The sequence below is a fragment of the Anoplophora glabripennis genome, unplaced genomic scaffold (assembly GCF_000390285.2).
Source record: "Anoplophora glabripennis isolate ALB-LARVAE unplaced genomic scaffold, Agla_2.0 scaffold54, whole genome shotgun sequence".
Taxonomy (NCBI): Eukaryota; Metazoa; Arthropoda; class Insecta; order Coleoptera; family Cerambycidae; genus Anoplophora; species Anoplophora glabripennis.
The window spans coordinates 967,987-991,015 of record NW_019416241.1 but is presented as its reverse complement, the minus strand read 5'-3'; positions in this window follow the sequence as shown (position 1 = coordinate 991,015).

The following is a 23,029-nucleotide window of genomic DNA, read 5'->3' as shown; positions in this document are numbered from 1 at the left end:
ATATTGTTATGGTATATAGTTATGTGACTTTATATTTGTATGAGCGCCAAATTAAATTTTAAATTGTGTTTTAGTGTAACATGTAAATTTGATTTTGGTGTGATGTTGTATACCTTCTCCCTGCTAGCTTTAGACTCTCCTCAGTAGTCGGTTCAAATCAAAATATTATTCTTCCAGAAACCAAACACAACTAACAACTCTAAACAACAGATGTTATCAATAAATTAATTTATTAATATTTTATTTTGTATATCAATGTTTCAGTTTAGAAATGTCACACACTATCAAATATTTTGAAGTTTTTTACAATGTCTTGAACACTTACAACAAGAATTTATTTCGATTTGGCTAATTTCCTGAAATAACTGTATTACTGGTTGCTTTCTATATGTACTTTAAATTTTCTCGTATAATTTCTTGTTTTAATATGTTCCAACTTATCACTAATCTTAATATCTATAAATCTAAAATGCTTGGCCAAATTTTTATGATGCTTGCTATATAACTGAATTAAATTTGTTAAAATTTGAAATCTTTGAATTTCTGAAAACTTTCAAGCGAATTTTACTTTTAATTTGTGCACAAATTGTCTACGAAAATAGAAGGTACCTTTTTTATACGTATTATTTGTGTAATTCCTCTTCTTTCCTGTCTCAATAGCTTTTTTTGGACACTGTCTGCTATACCGCTTTCTGACGAATTTCTTGGGACCTGCTACTGCTACTACTTCCACTTTCTCTCTGCTACTGCTACTACTATGGCCTCTTATTTATCTGGTTTCCTGGGACTTGACTGATGTTGTACTTCTTTCTCTCGGAAGCTGCTGTCTTTCCGCTTTCTCTCTGCTGCTGGTACCGATGGCCCGCTCTCTTTCTGCTGCTTCTGCTGGTTTCTTTTACTTTATTTCTTTAACACTCTCCCGATAAATGCTTCTCTTGTTTTCCGGGTTTTTTAATATCTTTCTTCAATATCTGACTTTTTCACCCCAAATTAATTCGTAACTAATCAATAATTATTTTTTTCTTTCCAACCACCTTGATTTTTGGTTTTTCCCTTGTTAAGGCCCTTCCACATATCTGATTTTGCTTTCTTTTTACTTGCCGTTTTTCTTTTTCACTCACCTCACTTCACTTAAACCTTTACACTTATGCCCTATTCTAATTTCTTAACAATCACATTTACATTCTACTTCAAAATATTTCTCATTCTATACTCTTATTTGACTTTTCTATATACTACTTTATTCCTTGTGAATCCCACTTTAATTTTGACATTTCTATGACATATTGATTTATTGATATACAACTTTTTCTTTAAACCTTAATATCTTTTCCTAATTAGTATTTTACCTTATATTATAACTATTTATGAGCACTCTGACATTTTAACTTTTATTAGATATCTGTCACTTATGAATTTGAATTACTTTTAGTTATGTTTTCTAACAACTTCTTGGCATATGCTCTATCTGACCAAAATTATAATTATTTTTATATTTGAATTTTGAAATTTATACTATTCTAATAATCCGATGATTCCTACTACTTATTCAATACTAAAATTTATTTTTAATCAAATATTTTCTTAATTTTATATTAACCATTTCAACCATTATCTTTACAGCTTTGTCTTTTAAATGGAAATTTAATTTAAATTTTAATTTGCTCTCTCACGTCCGATTTCATCTCAATATATATACTTTGCCATTAACACAATTTTCAGTAAGACAACCCACAACTTCTCGATGTAGTGGACAGAAGGAATATCAGTAGATGCAAAGATATTGTTTGAGATTGTTTCCTTAGCTTTGAGCAAAACTTGATTTCACATTCGCAATTCTGTTTTGAATGAATGAAGATAAGATTTTGTTACCTTCGATGCCTCTGTCTCTATAAGCCATCATGCCTCTTCTGAGTATCTTCTCTTGCAATTGCAATCATAATTGTAGGTGCCTCTCAAAAACTGTGACCTGTATACTGCTCTGATTTGGGCAAAGCAAAACTCACTCAGACCGCTATAAGTACGAAAGAATTGATTTCCGGACCCAAGTATCTACTGTGGAAACCTTTGGTCAATAACACAAAACCAACAACTTACTACAATTTCGGCCAATTTGACCTAGCCCACATCTTCGTGAAGACAGTGCTGTCCTTTCGACCATTCTTTTCAAATCTTTCTTTTCACTGTTAGTAGTAAACATTGGAGGTTAATTGGTTTTTGATGGTTTAATAATCTTTCGAATTCCCACAATCAACGTATTAGGATGGAACTGACACATCACAGATACTCTTTTTGTGAAACTGATCTCTTCTGTATATACAAAGCCTTAAACTGCTGAAACCTAAAATTACACAGCATTTGACTTGGAAGAACTATTGCCTTCAAGTTTATGTATTCATTTAATGATTTCCTCTGCTTGACGCTTCATATAAGTGGTTAATTGTTTAGAATCGATGTCTTTTTCATCCATCAGTAAAACTTTCATCATAGAATATTCCGACAAAGACTCACCAGTACTATACTTTGCTTTTTTTGAAAAATAAGTAGGAAACACGTTTCCTTATGAGGCTTCGTTTTTTTAAACACACCTATCGTTGAGTCGTTTGTACACCAATTTATTTTGTTTTCGTGACTTTTTGATTATTAAAATTGACTCCGAATATTCCAAAACTTATCTGCATCATCTATAATCACTATCAAACATTTTAAAATTCTTAATTTAACTCAAACCTTGAAAAACAACAATGACGACTTCGATAACAGCAGTTTGTTGCTTAAAAGCTTTACTATGTTCAGACATTACACTCGAATCTACAAAATAGTATTTATTCAATCAATTCCAATATTTGTATTTAATATTCACTCCTGGCCACTCTGCATAAAGAAATTACTATTTCCTATTAACATTTTTAAGGAAAGAACTGTTGTTAAATCCTGTCGTGTAATGTTAATGGTGTACTTACAAACATAAATGTGCATGGAAGCTAAAGAGAAACAAATATTTCTTTAGATAGAGCATTTTTACTCTCTACAAAACCAGCCTTATGATTTATCGATCCATTTTGCCGTAACATGCTACCATTAAACTGATAAAAACTTTATAATGCGGATTATAATTGTTTTTATACATACAACATCAAAAGATAAACTTTTCGTGGACGCGACTAAGCCCATGTATTTACTGATAGCAACCAATATTATATCGTATTAGGAATTTCTCATTTTACTAGCAGCATACTCAGGTCTCATATTTTTCATGGTATTATTTCATAACATATTTTATATGGTCGATATATTCCACTCGACTTCCCAGCGTATATGCACGGGGCTTTTGCATCCAAAATGTCACGCGATATACACTACATATGAAAGTATAAATCTGGCCGATATCTGTGTATATGCATCATTGGTACGTTATGACGCATATCCCGCTAGTACAGTAACAATCCAACGCTGAAATATGGCCGCCTCGATCGGCGTGGAAGTTGTACAGTGTGGACAACGGTGGCCTAACTCCCTGATTTATTTTACGGAAACTGGACTCCCGGGTGCATAACGTAATTTGGCTGCACTTTTCTAGGACAAGCTAATGAAACACAGGGTCCATAAACTCTGATTGGACATATTACATAATATGCTGCCGTCGTTCTCATACGCTTTTTTAATGAAATTTTACAAGGGCACCTGCGCCAAATAAGACCAAGTACCTAATACTATCACGATGTTACTTCAAGGATGATATTTCACTCAGTAAAATAATGGAATGTATTAAAAATTCAGTGGGTAAAGTATACGAAGTATGTTTAGAAAATAACTTACCTTTAATTTTTTAAACTTTATTATTAATTTTAGAATACATTATTGGTTCTTGTCTCCTTCAAAGTACTTCCATCCCCTATTCACAAACTTTTCCCGGAGATGTTTCCATTTGAATAATAACTCCATTTAAAATGGCCTTGAAAGTCTGTGACGAATTTGCTTTGATGTCATCAATAGTCTGAAAACGGAATCCTTTCAACATTGATTTTAATTTCGGAAATAAGAAAAAAAAGCAGGAGTCAGTTCTGGCGAGTAAGGGGGTTAAGGAAGCACATGAGTCGATCGGACGTATTGTCATGGTGCAAGAACCACAACTCTGGTCTCTTTTTGGGGATTTTTATCACGTAACCATTGTAAAATGCCTCGATAGTACACAAGGTTCACTGTTTCACCTTGAGGCAAGAATTCCAAATGCCCAATTCCAATAATGTCGAAAAAACAATGAGCATCATTTTGACATTTGGTCGAACCTCACGTGCTCTAATCGGGCGTAAATATCCTTTGCCAATCCATTGTGATGACTGAACTTTTGTCTCAATGTCGTTCTAAACTGTGAACCCAGCCTTTGTGATCCATTATGTTCCTTTGACTGAATCATCGACATTGGATTGTTCCGACAGATACGATTTGCTTTTTGTTGTTCGGTCATCAAACGATGAACAAATTTTGCTGCAATTCGACGCATGTTCAATTTTTCAGTCAACATTTCATAGCGTGACCTAGTTGAGGTGCTAAACTCTTCCGGAATATCTCCGACAGTCAACCGTCGATTTGCACGTACCAGATCTTTGACTTTCTGGGTATTGCAGATTTTAGTTTGAAAAGCAAAAACAAGTGCATAACATTTAATTACTCTTGTGAATTCTTCGATTAAGTTTTCTTCACAATCTTTTGATAATTTTCTTAAGTGAAATGAAATTTAATAGCAGAAGTCAACAGCAGTGTTACATTTTTCAGTACTTTAAAATAGCAGACGATATACAAAGTCACGACTTGTGGAAATATAAAAATAAATATTTAATGAAAATTGGTTTATTTTTCTTAAATCTATAATTTTTTTCACATAATTTCATGACGTATGGAACACGTCATTGTGATTCTACATTTTTCAGATAGAAAAGAGTGCCTAAATCCTTTACAGAGATATTACTGATAATAACACAGCTCCACAAAAAGAAATCGAGAAAATTACCCCTGGAGTCTATCATACGTTTTCGGGGTCGCTGAATCCAAATTCGGAGTCCGTTTCGTAACCTCAAAAACTAGGCTCAGAAATGCTATAAATCCTCTACCAATTGACCACTCAACCCCATAACCCCTTAATAACCTCAAAATGCCATAACCCCAATTTCCCAGAACCCAGTAAGAAAGAGACATGCGCGTGAAGCCCGGAAACACTGTATGTTCGAGCCATGCATGCTTCCTGAGCCTTAAATTTGTACCAACGAATATAGACCTCTTATAGAAGAACGCACAGGGTTGGAAATCGGGGACGAAATCCTACGTGTATAGTATGTTAGAGGTTTCTCCTATGTAATCTTGTTGGACAGCTATATAGTCTAGTATAGGCTCTACGTGCATTTCAATTTCGTCCCTGACTTGTAAGCGTTCTTCTATAAGAGGTCTATATTCGTTGCCTATACTCTTTAATAACCCCATAACCTCATAACCCAGTAAAGAATAGCCTTATATAGGAACTCTTATGAGTCAAATCTTTGGAGATCATTCCTATATTACTTATAAGTAATATCTTATCGGAATCTGGGATTTTGAGGTTATGACATTTTGAGGTTATGGGGTTTAAGGGTTTAAGAGATTAAGGGGTTATGGGATTATTGGGATTGGGTGGTCAATGGATAGAGGATTTATTGCGTTTTTGGGCTTATTTTTTGAGGTTATGAAAAATCCTAATACGGTGGGGTTAAATGGACCTCGAATTTGAATTCAACTACCCCGACTACATATTATAGACACAGTCAGACTCTAGGGGTAATTTACTCGATTTTTTTTTATGGAGCTATAACAAAAATCATCAGTTATTACCTCTATAGCTCAACACAACAGAAACAATAAAGGCTTGAGATTAGATTCCTGAGGAACTCTCGATACCGCTGCAAATGCTGGTAGCCTATAACCATTGTATGAAACAATTGTTGTAATTTGTTTGGTATTATGTGAAAAATTGTAGCAAGTTTTCAGTAAAACAAAAGTGGATAATTTCATTAATAGTAAGCTGAGATACGATCAAAGTACATGCTCCAATATTTTAAATAAAATATTTAAAGCATATTTTTTATTATTACAATTATTATAACTAATGCAAATGTTTCTTTCGAAATATATAAATGAGCGACGAATCTCAGTTCTTTGATGGAATAATGCCAGTGTGAAATTGGAACTATAACGCATCTTCATGTTTTGGGAAACTGAAGACAGATTTTAGATCAATTTTTATTACTTCACTCATATGGAGGTGTACCTTGCACTTGCTCTGGTGCAAGGTACACTTTTTTTTATTAAACAATAGTTATCTATTAGAGTCCTAGTTCAGTGCTGCCCTTAATTATTCATAAGCCTAGTCTGAAACTTACAACCTGATTAAAGTGCTCCAAAATACGCGAATATCACACACAACAGCTATACAGGGTGATTCGGAACTTATTGGAAAAAAAATAGGTTTAACAAATGTGATACATTAAAAAAAATAAAACAGACACTTGACACTATTACCAATATTTGAAAAAACGCTTGTAAACCGCGACATTGGGGTCGTTTGTATTGAATTAAGAGCTGATGTCTACCGGGCAATAGCGTGACAATAAAATCGTAACACGAACTTAGTATAATTACTAAATGTTGGGCATAGTAGAGGCAAATTTTATTACCTAAGTTTAAGAAAATTACAGAAAATTCGAGATATAACAACACAGTCCAGAACTTAACATTACCAGAATATATTTGCTTTCCAAACTATTAACTAATTGATTAACACCTAAATAGGTACTGCTAAACAATTAATAAAAAAATAAAAAAAAACTGATTCAAAATATCGTTGGTGCATTACTGAGCATTAGTAGACTTTTCATGCACTTACAACTACAGGCCAGCCTATACTGATCGATCTGATTCAAGACAATATTTTTTTTTGCTTCCTGCATGACAACAGTCGCTTGTTACCTACTTAAAGAGACTTCACAAAATGAAAAATTACTTGTAAATATGCTTTTAAACGGTATACTAGGAATTTGTATTAATTATAAGTACCTATAATGATAATTAGCCGGATTTTTTAACGGTCCAGCAGACACTTTCAATTTTCACAGATCGGCGAGCCGTGAAAATTTTGTAAGGATTCAATGAATCGCAACATAATTTTAAACACAAATGCGAGCTGGGTTACGCAAAACTTTAATTTCAATTAACTTGCCGGACAGCTAAACTGATATAAGAAACTGTGAAATGTTTTGTTGTATTCTCTCAAGTTTCATCTTGTCGGTTCACATCAAGTGTTCAAATTCATCAAGGAACAAGTCAAGCTCTTTGACCCTCGAGAGTCGTTTGCTTTCAACAAAGTAAGATATTTAACAGTAAGAATGCAATTTTCTCTGTCACAAATGCACTTGATCATCTTTTGCAAGTAGTACCGAACTAAAAACCTTTCTGCGTTTAATGTATTGGGTAACAGCGATTTATCTGGTATTAGTCCTAAAAACTGAAGCATCGTTATCTATGTATATAATGTTCAAACATTTCGTGTGCCAATAATATCAGTGATAGAATAATATCAATCCTGTCCATCATTATAAATTTTGTATGTAGACATATTATGTTTAGAATAGCATATCAAATTAAGATTGAATAGAAATTGTGCATATTATTGGGAATAAATGTTAGACAAAAATCTAAAATCAGTCGTAAAATATTTTACGAGCACTGGAAGCTTCTATCAACTACGTCCCAGAACGGTCAGCTTATAGTGAGGACAGGCATCTTGAGATTAAATATGTCTTACGTCGTTTCAGTTCTCCCCTTACATTCCTGTACTCCAATACGACATATTGCAATATATAGAAATAGTAGACCACTTTACTACCGTGAATTTTCTCAACTCGGTTCTTTTTCTTATTGTACCGACTCGAAGTAGACCGGTCCTTCCAATTTGAGATTTAAATTTAAGGAAAATAATTTGATACTAATACACGGAAATATATTAAAGTATGTCTAAAGATGTGGAAATTTTTTAGAAGTCATATTGTAGTAAGACATTTTTTTGTGTTTATCAAAATAATAAGAACTATCAATTTTATACTGGAAGTTTTGTATAAAACGCAATTTCTAAAATTTATTTCTGTTTAATTCATCAATTCAAAGAAAATTGTGATATATACACAACTTAATGTTCTTGGTTACACAGATAATGATGGTGGCAAGTTCTACCAAACATTTTTACACAAATACTGCAATATTTTTGAATTTCAGTGGTATTATACCACAATTAATTTAAATAGTCATTTGATAAATAGTTACAATTTGTAGCAGTTTTGTTAAGATTCTTATTACATTTTTATGTATAGAAAACATCTACAATTAAAACATGCTGTGAAAATAATTATTGTCTAATAGCGTTACATATAATACAAAACGTTTCAACCAACAATTTCCTAAACACGGTTTGTTAATTCTCTGTATAGCTTGGTTAGGTTTACTTGTTACTGCGAAATGTCGTAGCTCCACATTTAAAAAAGTCACAATGTAAATCACACGATTGCAGGTCCAAACAAGTAAAGACAAAAACCTACCACAAAACTAAAAGTCAAAAAATAAATCAAAATTTGGACTTTTTGGGTGGGTCGTGGTTCCAAAAAATGTACACTGCTGCAGATTGTTTAGAAGATAATTCGTAGCTACGTTCCACCAGTCCTCAAAGTTTTTTGAATATTTTAACGAAGTATCTTCAAAAATACTATATTACCAGTGTGGGATATCAATACAAGCAGAGTTGAAGTTGTAATTGAACACGTATTATACTTTTTGGCGACAGCACTGCAAGCGTTAGTCACAACGATAGTGATGACACCAATAATTAAGGATTTTACTAACACTCATAATAGTCGTTTGTAGTGTCTTATCGGTGATGCATCTCATTTTCAATATCGTTTGCACTTTCAGTAGCAACACTAAGTCACTTGTCTAGAAAAAAGTGTACACTGGTAATAGGAGGCCATCTTTTTTACGAGGGCAGAATTGCTGTATATAAAAATGGTGTCCCAAAAGTAACGCATTTGAATTGTGCGTCAATTTCATTCCGATGAGTTGGTAGCACTGTGCAGGGTTACATGTTGCAGTAGACACATTGCGGTTAGACAAAATAGAGCGCTATACTACGAATGAGCAAGTGAAAATTCATTACAAGTACGGAGAGTGTGTAGCTCATACTATGCTGAAAATACGTGGAATTTTCAGTAGAAGGACCGTCCAGAATGGAACAAGTGTGAAAAGATTAGTTGCCAAATTTGAACACAAACAGATTCGGTTACAGAAATAATATAGCCGACCTCGTACTGGCCGTTCAGATGAAAATTTTCTACGGTCAGTTCAATTAAACATTTGAAAAAGCACAATGCATCGGATTTTAACAAAAGATCAGCATCTGCATCCATTCAAGATTCAGCAAACCCAGAAATTGAAAGCAGATGACTGGATGTTGAAGAATCAACAAATGGACAGTGAATTTGGGGGGTCTATATTTGTAATAACGCACGAAACACGAGAATCCAAATTAGAATTAAATTAAGTTGTTAAATTAATAATTATTGGGACCTCTATGAAAAGTTGGTTTTTATGCGTTACTTTTGGGAAAAGATAAAATTAAATTAATAATTCCTCTAAAACGATACGCCCATGGAATCGCATTTCCCCACGCCTTACGCGTCGCACAAGTCTGCATGTTGAGAATGAGTCACTGCCTACAATTTTGGGACTCTAGTGTAATATCCACGAAACCGGTAAAAGATTAAGGATCCGCTCCCCTCTTAAAATTTTATGTATCCATATTTTTGCTTTGTTTATCCGGAGCGTTGCCGGGCCTCGCCGCTGTCTCGCTCCTCATAATAAAATATATAAATTATGCGCCGCGCTAGTCTGATGATAAATACCAAATCCCCACAGCAGCAACAACTGTGGAAGTTTCCTTATTCAAATAAAGCGAGCTTAATCCCGTGTATCTTTACCTTATGCCTTAATATCCGGCTTATATTCATGTGTGCGCAGGGCAAACACGTTCCGGGGGATCCCTAAAGGGCAATCGCAATTCATACAAGGGCCTCTCCCTCTCCTCGGCTAAACCTGTTAATTGATCCTTCGTGGAACGGCAAATATCAAACAGCAGGGTAAAGCTGATGACTTGATTCTCAAGTGCTAATTTGTGGCTAGTTGCGGCCGATAATAGAGAATTCGGACAATTTGGCAACACTTGAAGGTTGGTGCTGGGGAATTGCCTAAATGTTTCTTCTGATAGCCGTTTTACATAACGCGGTTTGTAACAGCTTCTCCAGGTTTCCTTTCAATAGATTAAATAAATTTGTTCTTTTTAATATTCCACTATTTATGCATATTGTTATGATATTATGATTTGTTAATATAATTAAATTGAAAATATAGAAATGAGGTGAGATAAATTTAGAGATATTCACTTAAAATTAGAGAAAACTGACACAAATGGGATGTGGAATACAGATAAAATGTAAATGAAGGATGAATTTAAGTTTAGAATAATAGGCGAGCGGTTCACCCCTAAAAAGATGCTTCTAAATGAAGGTAACCGACTAAATTTTTCAAACAAAAAACCTACAGCATGAAGCTTTTTTTATTTTATAAAGTGTAGTTTTCTGAGAATTTCGGCGTGGTCAGTAAATTGTTATAAACAAAAAAGTTGAAAAAAAATTACTCGCCGAATGGCTTTGAAAACAGTTTTTTAAATGGATAGTTTTTTAAATGGATAAACACATTTTGTTCTTTGACAAATATTCGAAAAATGCTTCGTTTCCGAGATATTTACAATTTAATGTGAAACAAGTGACGAAATCCACACTTTCAGAATTTTTTTCTCAAAAACTACTGAACAGAGTTTAATTCATAAAAGCATAATAATCAGCAGATTTTCTACTTTAAGATATATTTTTTTGGTATAGGTCGATTATTTTATTGAAGGTCTAAAGCGAGTAAAAAAAGAGTCAAGAATTTCGAAGGAGAAACTGCGTTAGATATGCTTCAAAAATATTTTTATTCATGTAGTGGAAAATGTTCTACGAAAAATTGTAACTGTTTGTCATCGAACCTGTGCTGTGTGTGCTGTGAATGCTGTACAGTCTGTGCTTGCTCAGACGAATGTCAGAATGTTCCATCCGAAATTGATGATGAAACGCTTATTTCAACTCAAGAACTTGTCGAAAATAACGAAAAACTTATTATTTAAATATTAAATAAAAAAGAAATTAATATAGTTTTATTGCTCTTAATATTTTTGTAAAATAAAAATAAAATAATTATCCTATACAATAAATTATCCAATAACTTTTTTATTTTTCGAGACCGCTAGGTCAATTATTATTATTAGGTTAATTTTACGATTTAAAAAGCTTATTTAGTTTAGTTTTGGTATAACTTTCAAGTCAATTTTAGCCATTTATAAAACCAAAAATCGAATATTTAAATTTTACTAATTACTTGCAAAAACCTTACTCCGGCTACAAAACCAAGCAAAATGATCTTTTGAACATTTGTACTGTTAACATATAGGTATCGATTAAAAAAAAATCATAATAATGTTTATTGTAAATATAATCTAATCCAAGATATTGTAAAAAGAAAATTTAAATTTTAAGTGTTATCATAATATTCTTTAAAAGACATTTTTTTACTCGCTTTAGACCTTCAATAAAATTATTGACCCATACCAAAAAAATGTATCTTAAAGTAGAATCTCTGCCGATTATTATGCTTTCCTTAGAATTAAAATCTGTTCAGTAGTTTTTGAGAAAAAAATTCCGAAAGTTTGTCGATTTCGTCAAATTGTAAATATCTCGGAAACAAAGCATTTTTTGAATTTTTGTCAAAGAACAAAAAGTGTTTATTTTGGTCCATTTTACGATAAAATAATTTTCAATGACATTCGGCGAGTAATTTTTTGTTTATAATTGACTGACCACGCCGAAAAATAAAAGAATATATATGTAAATTATCAGAAAAATATAATAAAATAAAAAAAGTTTCAAGCTGTAGGTTTCTGTTTTAAAAATTTTGTCGGTTCATGCCTTTTTTTAGGGGTGAACCGCTCGCCTATAAGTTTCTTAGCATAAAAATTTTAAATTGTTCGAGGAAACGTACCACAGCTGTCAAAATTATGAAAAAAAAATTAATTTCTAAATTAAATAGTTAATAGTTAGTTCAAATATGTAATTTTAATCTTCATTTATGTGTATTATTTAGTGTATAGATTTTATTTATTTCCTTCGTTTTTATGATGTATTTATATTTTTTTTTTGTTTGTTCCTTTTAATTTTGTTTGTAATTGATGTACTTCTTTAATTATTGTCTGTAAAATCCCTGTTCTATAATTGGGTAGTACCTGTTGAACAGTGTATATATAAAATAAAATAAAATAAAATTCACTCTTGCAATATAAAAGTTAGAAATTATATTAATGTAGAATTTGGTAAAGTCAGATTTCATATTAATGTTCATGTTTAAGGAAATTTAAAAAATTTCAAAATTATGACATTTTGATCGTCAGGCAAAGGAGTTTGACTTATAATTGCAGGACATGCAATAAATCAAGACTAAGACTAAAGTTTATCATACCTACAGTAACAATCTATAAGTGCAATTAAATTTAAGCCTTTGTAAAATTTCATGAAACACTTTCGCAATATTAGATCCATGTAACTACTGATTTGTAAAAATTGTAGTACTAAGACTGTAGGTGAACTACAAAAGGGTATAGGAAGTGTGAAAAAGACCTTCTAAACATCAAAAACTGTATTCAAATCCAGACTAAAGTTTCCAATTAGTGTATAAACTTTGAAAGTTGTCAATGAATCAGTAGACCTGAAAACATTTCGATTAATAAGCAATGTAAACAGAAAAGACTGATAATAAATGTGGAAAATGGTTAATTTAAAAAATATTGAACAAAATTACAGACATAAAATTAAGCTATACATCCCAATTTAGTCAAAATTTCCAAAATTAAGAAAAAATCGTAGAAAGTTAAATTTTGACCGTAGAGAAAAGTTACAGATACCAGAAAAATGAGTTGAATATATAAATGAAATGATCATTTTGCTAAAACACATAAATTCAATATTTTGAAATAAAAATTTCACAAAAGTTTAATTTGACATATCCACGGCAACGAGTTCACTTGTTTCTAGTTTGTCATATAATTCCAAATAGCAAATATAGTGATTTGTGCCTAAAAAGAGCAAATGAAAATCAAATAAAATCAACAAATTGTGAAATAGTTACCCAGCCGGACATATGTGCAGAAACGTCAAAAACAATCCATAACGTTTAATGTCAAAAGTTAGTGAACAAAATATATACGTTCAAAATTACATAAAAAGTTGTAAACATAATAAACGTTTAAACACTAAGGATAGGTCACAAGTATCAAATTGTGCAAATAATAAATATTTGGTAAACTAAAAAAGTGAAAAGTTGTAGCAGTCCAGTTCGTGGAAATTCCACAGGCGAGAGACGACAGGAGGAACTGACACTAGCGACATCTGACAGCAAAGCAACGCACCGCAATTGAGGAAATCAAATATGAAATCAACATCACAGCATATGCAAATTCAAATTTAGAAACTTAAATATGTCGACAATAAACTAAAATCATTTCAACAAATCATTCAAAATCGTGTCGTATTAAACAAAAATAATGGGGAAATTTTAGCTTTTAAATATAAATAAATTAGGTTAAGTAAACAAACTGTTAATTATAAAAAGTTTTCTTGAGAAAGTTGTAATATATTCAGATTTGTCAAATATTAAATTAATCTTTTATTTTCAAATAAATTCAATTATTACAAAACAGTAAATAAAGGATACCACACCATGAACTTGTAAACAGCTCTACATACAGTGAATAAAAAAATATAAACTAAAATTTTGGCGCCCGTAAAAAAATAAAAATATAAAATTCAAAATTCATTTACAAAATTTAATCAAAATAACAACACAACAATATAATAATTTATAATAATTAATGAAAACGTAAAATTAATATACTGCACATAATAAATATGAGTATCATTATTTTAAATAACGAATTCAGGTAAATATTCACTAAAGGTGTGGATATATACTTCGGCAAGCATTCAGGGCCGATGATCTGACTGATTTTAAGCCAAAATCAATAGTTTTCGAGGGACAGCGTGCTAAAATTTAATGAATACAATCACCGTTTCTAAAATATATCTGACGATGTTTGATGCAGAATAATGAAACTAAGGTTAATAACTTATCTTATAAAAATTCACCAGTGGCGAAGATATCACACTCATAGAAAACCCCAAAAATTCAACGCCACGGGATATATTCAGAGTTTGATTACTACTTGCAACCTCTTGTGGTGTCTCTGAAAAAAAAATATGTCTTTCATTTTTTAAATAGAGAACCATTTTCGATTAGAATATGTATTTATAACCGAATTCAGTGAATTTTACTTTTAATTAGATACATCGTTAGTCTATGTTTCATTCTTCTGTAGCAAATGTCTTGAGATATCTTAGATAAAATATTTTTTATATAATTTAGGTACGCTGTAGCCCAAAAACAATTTGCGGATCCATGTTTATATTACGTTTCTGGTTCAAAGTCACTCAAGAATCATCGCTTAAGGTTTGTCATTGTAGTTAATTAACACTCTGTATATCATTTACCAATGGAAGAAAATAAGTTAGTTGTGTACTTGATCTAAATTAAATTTGAATTTTGCGCTTTTCTAATCCTACAAAGCTTTTATTTCAAATAAATTATGATTTATTTATGAATATAGTTATTAAAATTAGAAAATCTTCGGAATAATAAGAGGCACCAATCTCGAATATAAATGCTCATTCAGTTAAAAAATGTTACTTTGTAAATCTTTTTTTAGTCCAAAACACGATTTTATTTCGGTCTGGTAACAAAACCTAGCCTCAAGTAATATTTTATCCCACATACATATCCTTAATAAGGACGTCAAATAAATAACATATTTAGTTGCGAACACGAACAGTGATAAACTATCTAAATTTAATGATACATGTCATCTTTCATCGTGCAACATGCGGACAAATAATGCAGATTACACCCGACACAACGCTCTGTCAGTGCAATAAGCCGGGCATATAGTTCTTCTCCGATGCGGTTATTAAAGTTTGTATATTGCGGTCCTGACAATTTAATCATATTAATCTGACCACGTCCGTTACGGCGAGGCACATTTTAGGTTTATGGTAGATGAGATCTGCAAGTGCAAATAGTACAAACCGAATGTCATATCTTGGGAATGGAATTGGTAATGGGGATGCCTACCTGTCGCGTGGGTAAGTGATGAAATAGAAGTGAGGGGCGTTTTTTTAAAAATAATAAATATAGCCGAAGTAGCGTATCTTGCCGCGTGATCAATCACAATCATTTTCAGCGTCTAATAGTGTCTATTACATACATAATACAGGAACCCCGTATTAGAAGAACAATGAATCATAGGAATACAGCTTCCTTTTGGACCCAAATGAAAAACGACGAAATTCATTTCGTCCATTCTCGGAACAATCAGTCTTGGATGACAGGTTAGGCTAAACTTTAAATTAATGTCGCTTGTTATATTTATTGTACGTTAGATTTTTTTTGTGAAGGAGGGAATGACGTAGTTCATTGAAGATTAGATGATATTTAAATATCTGAGAGTTAATTTATATTAAATAAAATAGGCGAGCGGTTCACCCCTAAAAAGAAGCTTCTAAATGAAGGTAACCGACAAAATTTTTAAAACATAAACCTACGGCATGAAACTTTTTTATTTTATAAAGTGTATTATTCTGATAGTTTACATATTTTTTTATATTTTTCGGCGTGGTCAGTCAATTGTTATAAACAAAAAAGTTGTAAAAAAAATTACTCGCCGAATGGCTTTGAAAACAATTTTTTATTGTAAAATGGACCAAAATAAATACTCTTTGTTCTTTGACAATTTTTTCTCAAAAACTACTGAACAGTTTAATTCTAAAAAAAGCATAATAAACCGCAGATCTTCTACTTTAAGATATTTTGATATAGGTCAATTATTTTATTGAAAGTCTAAAGCGAGTAAAAAACAGTCTTTTAAAGAAAATCATGATGATAAAACGCTTATTTCAACTCAAGAACTTGTCGAAAATAACGAAAAACTTATTATTTAAAAATTAAATAAAAAAGAAATTAATATACTTTTATTGCTCTTAATATTTTTGTAAAATAAAAATAAAATAATTATGCTATACAATAAATTATCCAATAACTTTTTTATTTTTCGAGACCGCTAGATCAATTATTATTAGGTTAATTTTACGATTTAAAAGCTTATTTAGTTTAGTTTTGGTATAACTTTCAAGTCAAATTTAGCCATTTATAAAACCAAAAATCGAATATTTAAATTTTATTAATTACTTACTCCGGCTACAAAACCAAATAAAATGATCTTTTGAACATTTGTACTGGTGACATATATCGATTAAAAAAAAATCATAATAATGTTTATTGTAAATATAATATAATCCAAGATATTGTAAAAAGAAAATTTAAATTTGAAGTGTTATCATAATTTTCTTTAAAATATTTTTTTTTACTCGCTTTAGACCTTCAATAAAATGATTGACCTATACCAAATTTTCTACAATATCAGTAAATTAAAAAATTCATTTGCTACAGATAACAAATTATTTATGGTACAGTGATTTATATCACACTGGATAGATATTAAATTATAATTATTATTTGCCATGACATAGATGGGAAATATTTAGACTTACAAGTTAAAAAATAAAACTTTTAATACATACGTATTCCTCAAACAAATCAATTTCTTCGCCACTGCTATTCATGTTGAATACAAATAAATAAGTGGTTACTTATTTACCTGTTTCCTGACTTGAATCAAGGAAAGCCATTAAGGTACTAAGGTACAATTTTCAACACCCATGAGCCTAATTGGTCACCCTGGAGTACACTCGTGGACAAACTATTACGCTCATGCGCACAATACAAAACTTCTTTCAAGATGCTTCGAAAATGCACCAAAATTCCTCAAAATTCCAGAAAATGACTCAAAATGCCTCCAAATGTCTCAATATGCCTCAGAATTTGAGAAAATGCCTCGAAATACCTGCAATGTGTACACCAAAATGCCTCGGCGAAACACCCCTCGGGTCTGGGTTAAGGTCAGTTGAAGGTCAAATGTAGAGAATCAATTGCCAACAAAGTAAACCTACATATCTATACGATTTTGGGGTTTCTGAATCCGAATTCCAATATTGAGTTCAGAGTTGATCTGGTCAAACAGACACCGGATTCGGATGTGGAATCAGCTACCTCAAAAACATTTAGATACCATGGTCTTGTCTTTCGAAATTAAAATATATCTTTGACAAAAATGTAACTCATACAATAAACCACAATAGAAGATCTGAACTATTTCTACATTTTAAAAGTTGTCCTTTAAAAGAGCTTGGTTTTTTTGAAGTAGAATTGATATTTGGATATATAATATATACGTATAATTTTAATTTTCAAACAATATTGTCAAAAATGTATCAGTCTGTTCAGAAACAAAATATATATATTGAGATGAAACCAGATTAATGGGATAAAAGTAAAATTTAAATTTAAATCGTTATGTAAAAGGCAAAGTGGCAAAATCAATGGTTGGAATGGTTATTATAAAATTTATGATTGAGTTGATTATCATGTTAGTAAATAGATAGAAAATAAGTTAGAATAAGAGGTAATAAATGATATTAAAAATAAAAGACAATTTGTAGATGAATTAAAATATATGTCAGAAAAGTGTCAAATTTAAAGTAGAATACACAAGGATTATGTAGTTATTAGAAAGGGCAAATAATATGAGAAAATAAAAAAATATTTTGAAGTATAAGATAAAATTGAATGTAAAGAAAGTAGAATAAGGTGTATAAGTGAATAAGAGAAAGTGAAGTGAAGTGAATTATAAGAGTAAAAGGACACGTTCAAAGATATGTGGAAAGATCTTTAGAGAAAAAAAAAAAAAATCAAGATAGTAAAAAAAGAAGAGGATTTATTGATTAGTTACAAAAATAATTTTGAAAACGACAGTTGTAGTAAGAAAAGAAAACAGAGAGAAATAGAAGCAATTAAGAAGCAAGAAAAGGGAAAAAAGACTCAAATAGGAGAAAACAAGGAATTAACATAACCAATTGGAGAAATAAGGTATTTACGAAATTCGAGACAAGCGGATCCTCCACAAACCAGGTCCAGGGAGAGATAAAAAACGCAGAACAACAGTAGCGGAGTCCATAGACCAGTAGGAAAGTCAAGAGAACAGGAAGTAAACCGCATATCATTGGCAGAGGAAAGAATCTAGATATCAAAGTAAAGGAAAGAAGTTAATCAACACATCTTTAACGATTATACGTATAAAAAGGTACTTTTATAATAAAAACAAAATCGTATACGATATATAATACAGAAAACAAAAATTAATATAAAACGTTTAGTAAATCACCAATTCACTATTAAGTAAATTTATCTAATCACTTCATATCTATTTAAAACTGGCCAAGTCTTTGTAGAATTAAATATTAATAGTAGAGAAAATTAATAAGTATTAAACAAGAAGTTATTACTACAGTGTCTTAAGGTATGCAACCAGTATTGCATGAAATTTAATTTAATGATATTATCAATATAACTTCTTGTATAAGGCTTTATAAACATTGTAAAATACTTCAAAATATATTGACTAGTGTGATTAAGAGGGTAGAGTGACAAATTTTGACATATATAAACAATAAAAAAAATTTTTTTAATAAATACATTTATTACTAAACCTTTTGTTTTTGTAGCTGTGCTTGGTGTGGTTTCTTGCTAGAACAATATATTTTCTCTGTAAACTAACATGAATAACTTCAAGATGTCAGAAACTTGTTTTCCTGGATAGTATTTGGATAGATTAATTTTTATTTTTAGTTTAGACAATTATTACATACTACTTGTCTATGAAGTTATCTATTTAGCAAATTTAGATATAAGAGAATTAATGACTTCATTTTATAAGAACTTTAAGATAATTTAAATCTGTTTTTAATTATTAATTAATTAAGTAAAGTAAAAGTACAAAGGTAATATGAAAAAGAAATTGATAATTAAAAAAGTTAATATTAACCATTTTTTTATTGTATTACGAATATTTATGTAGTCCAAACTAGCGATGCAAGCATCATTTTTCATTTTTGCTTCAGGCAAAATGTATTTATTTATTTATTATACATTCACCGGTTCCAATATTTGTAGTAAATCTGTACCAGTTTACGTAGACAAAAAAAAAGTAATGTTATAATTATATTTCACAACTTATTTCCATATTTCACAACTTATTTCCACATTTCTTTTAATATTAGTTTAAGGAAAAAAATACCTTCGTACAATTTTGATAGTAATCTGCCAAAAATACCAATATTCAGTAATAAATTGTGTTCAGTTAGGCCTGGACACTACCCACCTCTGATTTTTTATTATATACTTAAGATCCCATGTAGTGTTACATTTTAAGATTCCAAATGAGAGCGTCAACGCCATATTAAACAATCTGTAATAACTGAAAATATTTTAGGTAGATATATCAATATAAAAATCGAAAATCTTTGTGCACAGTTTTTTTTCTCTGGAAGTAATAATGGAACAATGGACAATGTTTTATCTCAAAATTTAAAATTTAGTTACCATAAAAAATTACTTGTTAGTTTTGAAATCATATTCACAGGAGGATCTAATTAAATTAAAAAGTGAAATTAGTAAATATACAATTTCAATACCTACATAACAAATATCGGTGTAGTCTAATTCTTTGCATTGTTCAACTTATGCATTTATTCACTCATCCATTGATTCATTTATCCATTTTTATATCCATTTTTTCATTCATACATTTCATTCACTCATTAAGTAATTTATTTAATGTCAATGTAAGAAAAAATATGCAACTGATTTTGTTTCAGTTTTATGATAAGATCCAACTGTATTTTTACAAATACTGTAGACTGTAATGCAGAATTTTAATAAATACATACATATTTGCAATTGTAGTGTTGATCAAAGGCACCTATTATTGCTGAACACGCGCACATACATAATTGGGATTGAATAACAAGAAAATAACACATTTTAACATGAAGAAACAAATCAAACATACAACTACAAAATATAGGTTAAAATTGTTGGTTGAAAATTACAAAATTCCAAGTAACGTGAGTTCAATATTAACAAAACAATGTTTTATTTAATTTATTGAATAGGATAAGATGTCAAGCCATGACAGAGCCATGATAAGCTCCTATAAATCTTGATATTATAGTTTTTAATCCAGAGCGGATATTTGTTTCTCACTTTCTGACCTAAGTGCATGAAACTGTAGTTTATTAGCAAATATACCTACTAGCGTACATAGTTTTCCTTTCACGTTAAATCGTTTATGAAAGATTTTTGCTGTACACCTCTGTTGAGATAAACAGTAACAAGAATAAATGCAACTGATTTAGAAAAATCTATGCTGGGCTCTCTCAATGGTAGTAACATGTGTGGAATAAATTGGACTCCACAGTACACATGCATATTCAGCTTTGATCACACAATCGTATTAAAAAGTAATTTAAGCATTTCCAATGAACTGAAACGCGTTACGAGTTAGAAAATCAAGACAATTTGCATTCGGAACGACATTTTGGATAAAAAAGAGTTTGGGATGAAATGTAACTTCGAGATCTTTTATTAAATTTGATTTAGCTAAAGCAGAACCATCAATTACACAATAATATACTCGGCAGAACACTAGTTCTGCCGAGTATATTACTCTACATTGCATTTACAGATATCGGGTGTCCCAGAATTCATAGCAGATTTGAATTTCGCCATTTTTGCGATGAAGTGTTGCTGACGAAAAAATATACGCAATGAACGTGTATTCCATATTTCGAATTAATTCACAATTAAAGTCACCACGAAATCCAAAAATCGGTAAATTAATAACGAATAAGTAAAGGTTAAAAAAATAGAAATCATGGCCCTTTTTATTAAAAATAAAACATGAATTCGTTTATTTTTCTTTTTCTCGTAAACGGTTCATTTTATCGACAATAAACAACAGTAGCTTTTTTTAGTCTAAGGTTGAAGCTACCCAGATTTATTATTTAAAATCTTTATCGTACAGGGTGTTAAAAATTTAGGCATTAAGTTGTAAATCTTAGCCCGTCCCTGGCAAACTAAAAAAGCTAAATATGTTTCAAGGCCATTATTTTAAGAGGCCCTTACTAGTGTCCATCACATTTTTATTAAATTATATTAAGTACTTTAAAAGTTATTCAAGAAAACCCGATTTCCAGTGGCGTCCTTCAAGGACTTCTCATCTTATTTTTTCATGTTCTATCTGCACCCGAGAGGTTTCCCACATTTTCCCATACACCCTGTATAATAACGCTTTACTATGAATCAATATTTCGAATGCCTTTGGTGTTACAAGTAACAAGGGAGATTAAATTAATGTAAGTTGTTTTTATTTGAAATAATATAGTATTCCGATCTTTACAGTGTACAGAAGCTCCTTCTGCTCGGCTTCCCATGAATTGAATATGAAACTTGCTTTGAACGTCATCGCCATGGAAAACTAACGTGCATTGCGAAGCTTAAAGACGCTTTGTAATATCCACGTCGGACAAGTAAAGAGCCAAAGCAGATTATCACTCCTGATTACGTAATGCCCTATTTACATAACATTACAGTTATTAGATCATTGCTTCCATCTATTACATTAACGAAGGTGGCGTAAGAACACTAACGGGTCTATTAAGATGCCCGATAAAATTTGTTTATAGTTTTCTTACGGAGCGCTCAGGATTTTCAGCGCTAGTTTAAAAGTGGATTTCCAAGAATATTACAACAGCTTCATGGCCCTGAATATACTTATGAAGTTCAGTGCATGAGTTAACAACCGCTGCAGGTAGATTTTCCGAGACGGAAAAGTTATGTGGAATTGTAGGGAGACATTACCCTTTGTTTCTGTTAAGGAGGAAAATATTTCTTTGGGTTTTAGTACGCGTACAAAGTTTGAGTTATATTATGTTAAATTTCTATTTTTCTATGTATTTTGTTTAACTTGACACAATATACGAGGTATATCCACAAAGTAAGAGTACTGACTTTTTTTAAAATCGAAACGGCAGTATATTTATGGAAAATTTACATATTCAGAAATTTACATCAAAAACTATTTACTTTCAGTTTCATTAAAAATCTGGAATGGCGTCTTTCCCTCAGCAAGAGGAAACCGCTCCTCACCTGGCAGCTGGCGAGATTCGGAACAGCGATACTCATATTAACACGCCACTACAACAACAGTTCTGAACTGACCGAGGGAAATGAGCGCACTTTCTGCTCCCAACACCTTGGTCTTGAATGCAGTGTTGTCAACTTAAAACAAAAACCACAGAACATCAGAGTTTCTGTACTCTTACTTTGTGGATATGCCTCGTAGTTTTATTATTAACTTACATAAATTGTTTAAAACAAAAAGCAAATCTGATAATGAACATCAGTTAAAGTGTTAATAGCACAGCGAAAATTTGACTTTTAGCTTTTTTATTAGGGCCTTTAGGAGTAATATAAACGATATTGTGCATATTGGGATCTACACTGAATTTTGATTAAAAATGGATAAAGGCAGATATTCAAACAAGCGCTAATTAGAGTAACTTCAATCAAACTTGTTCCCTATATTTTCAAAATTGTGCAGCGTTCATTGATTTCCAGTGAAAGAAATGGAGTTGGTTGAATGATTAGATCGTCAGCTCGCTCATCAAATTAGTGAAATCCGTTCAACTCGACGATGTACATGAATACAAAAAAAGGTGACGTCTACTCTAGATTAATGACCTAATTC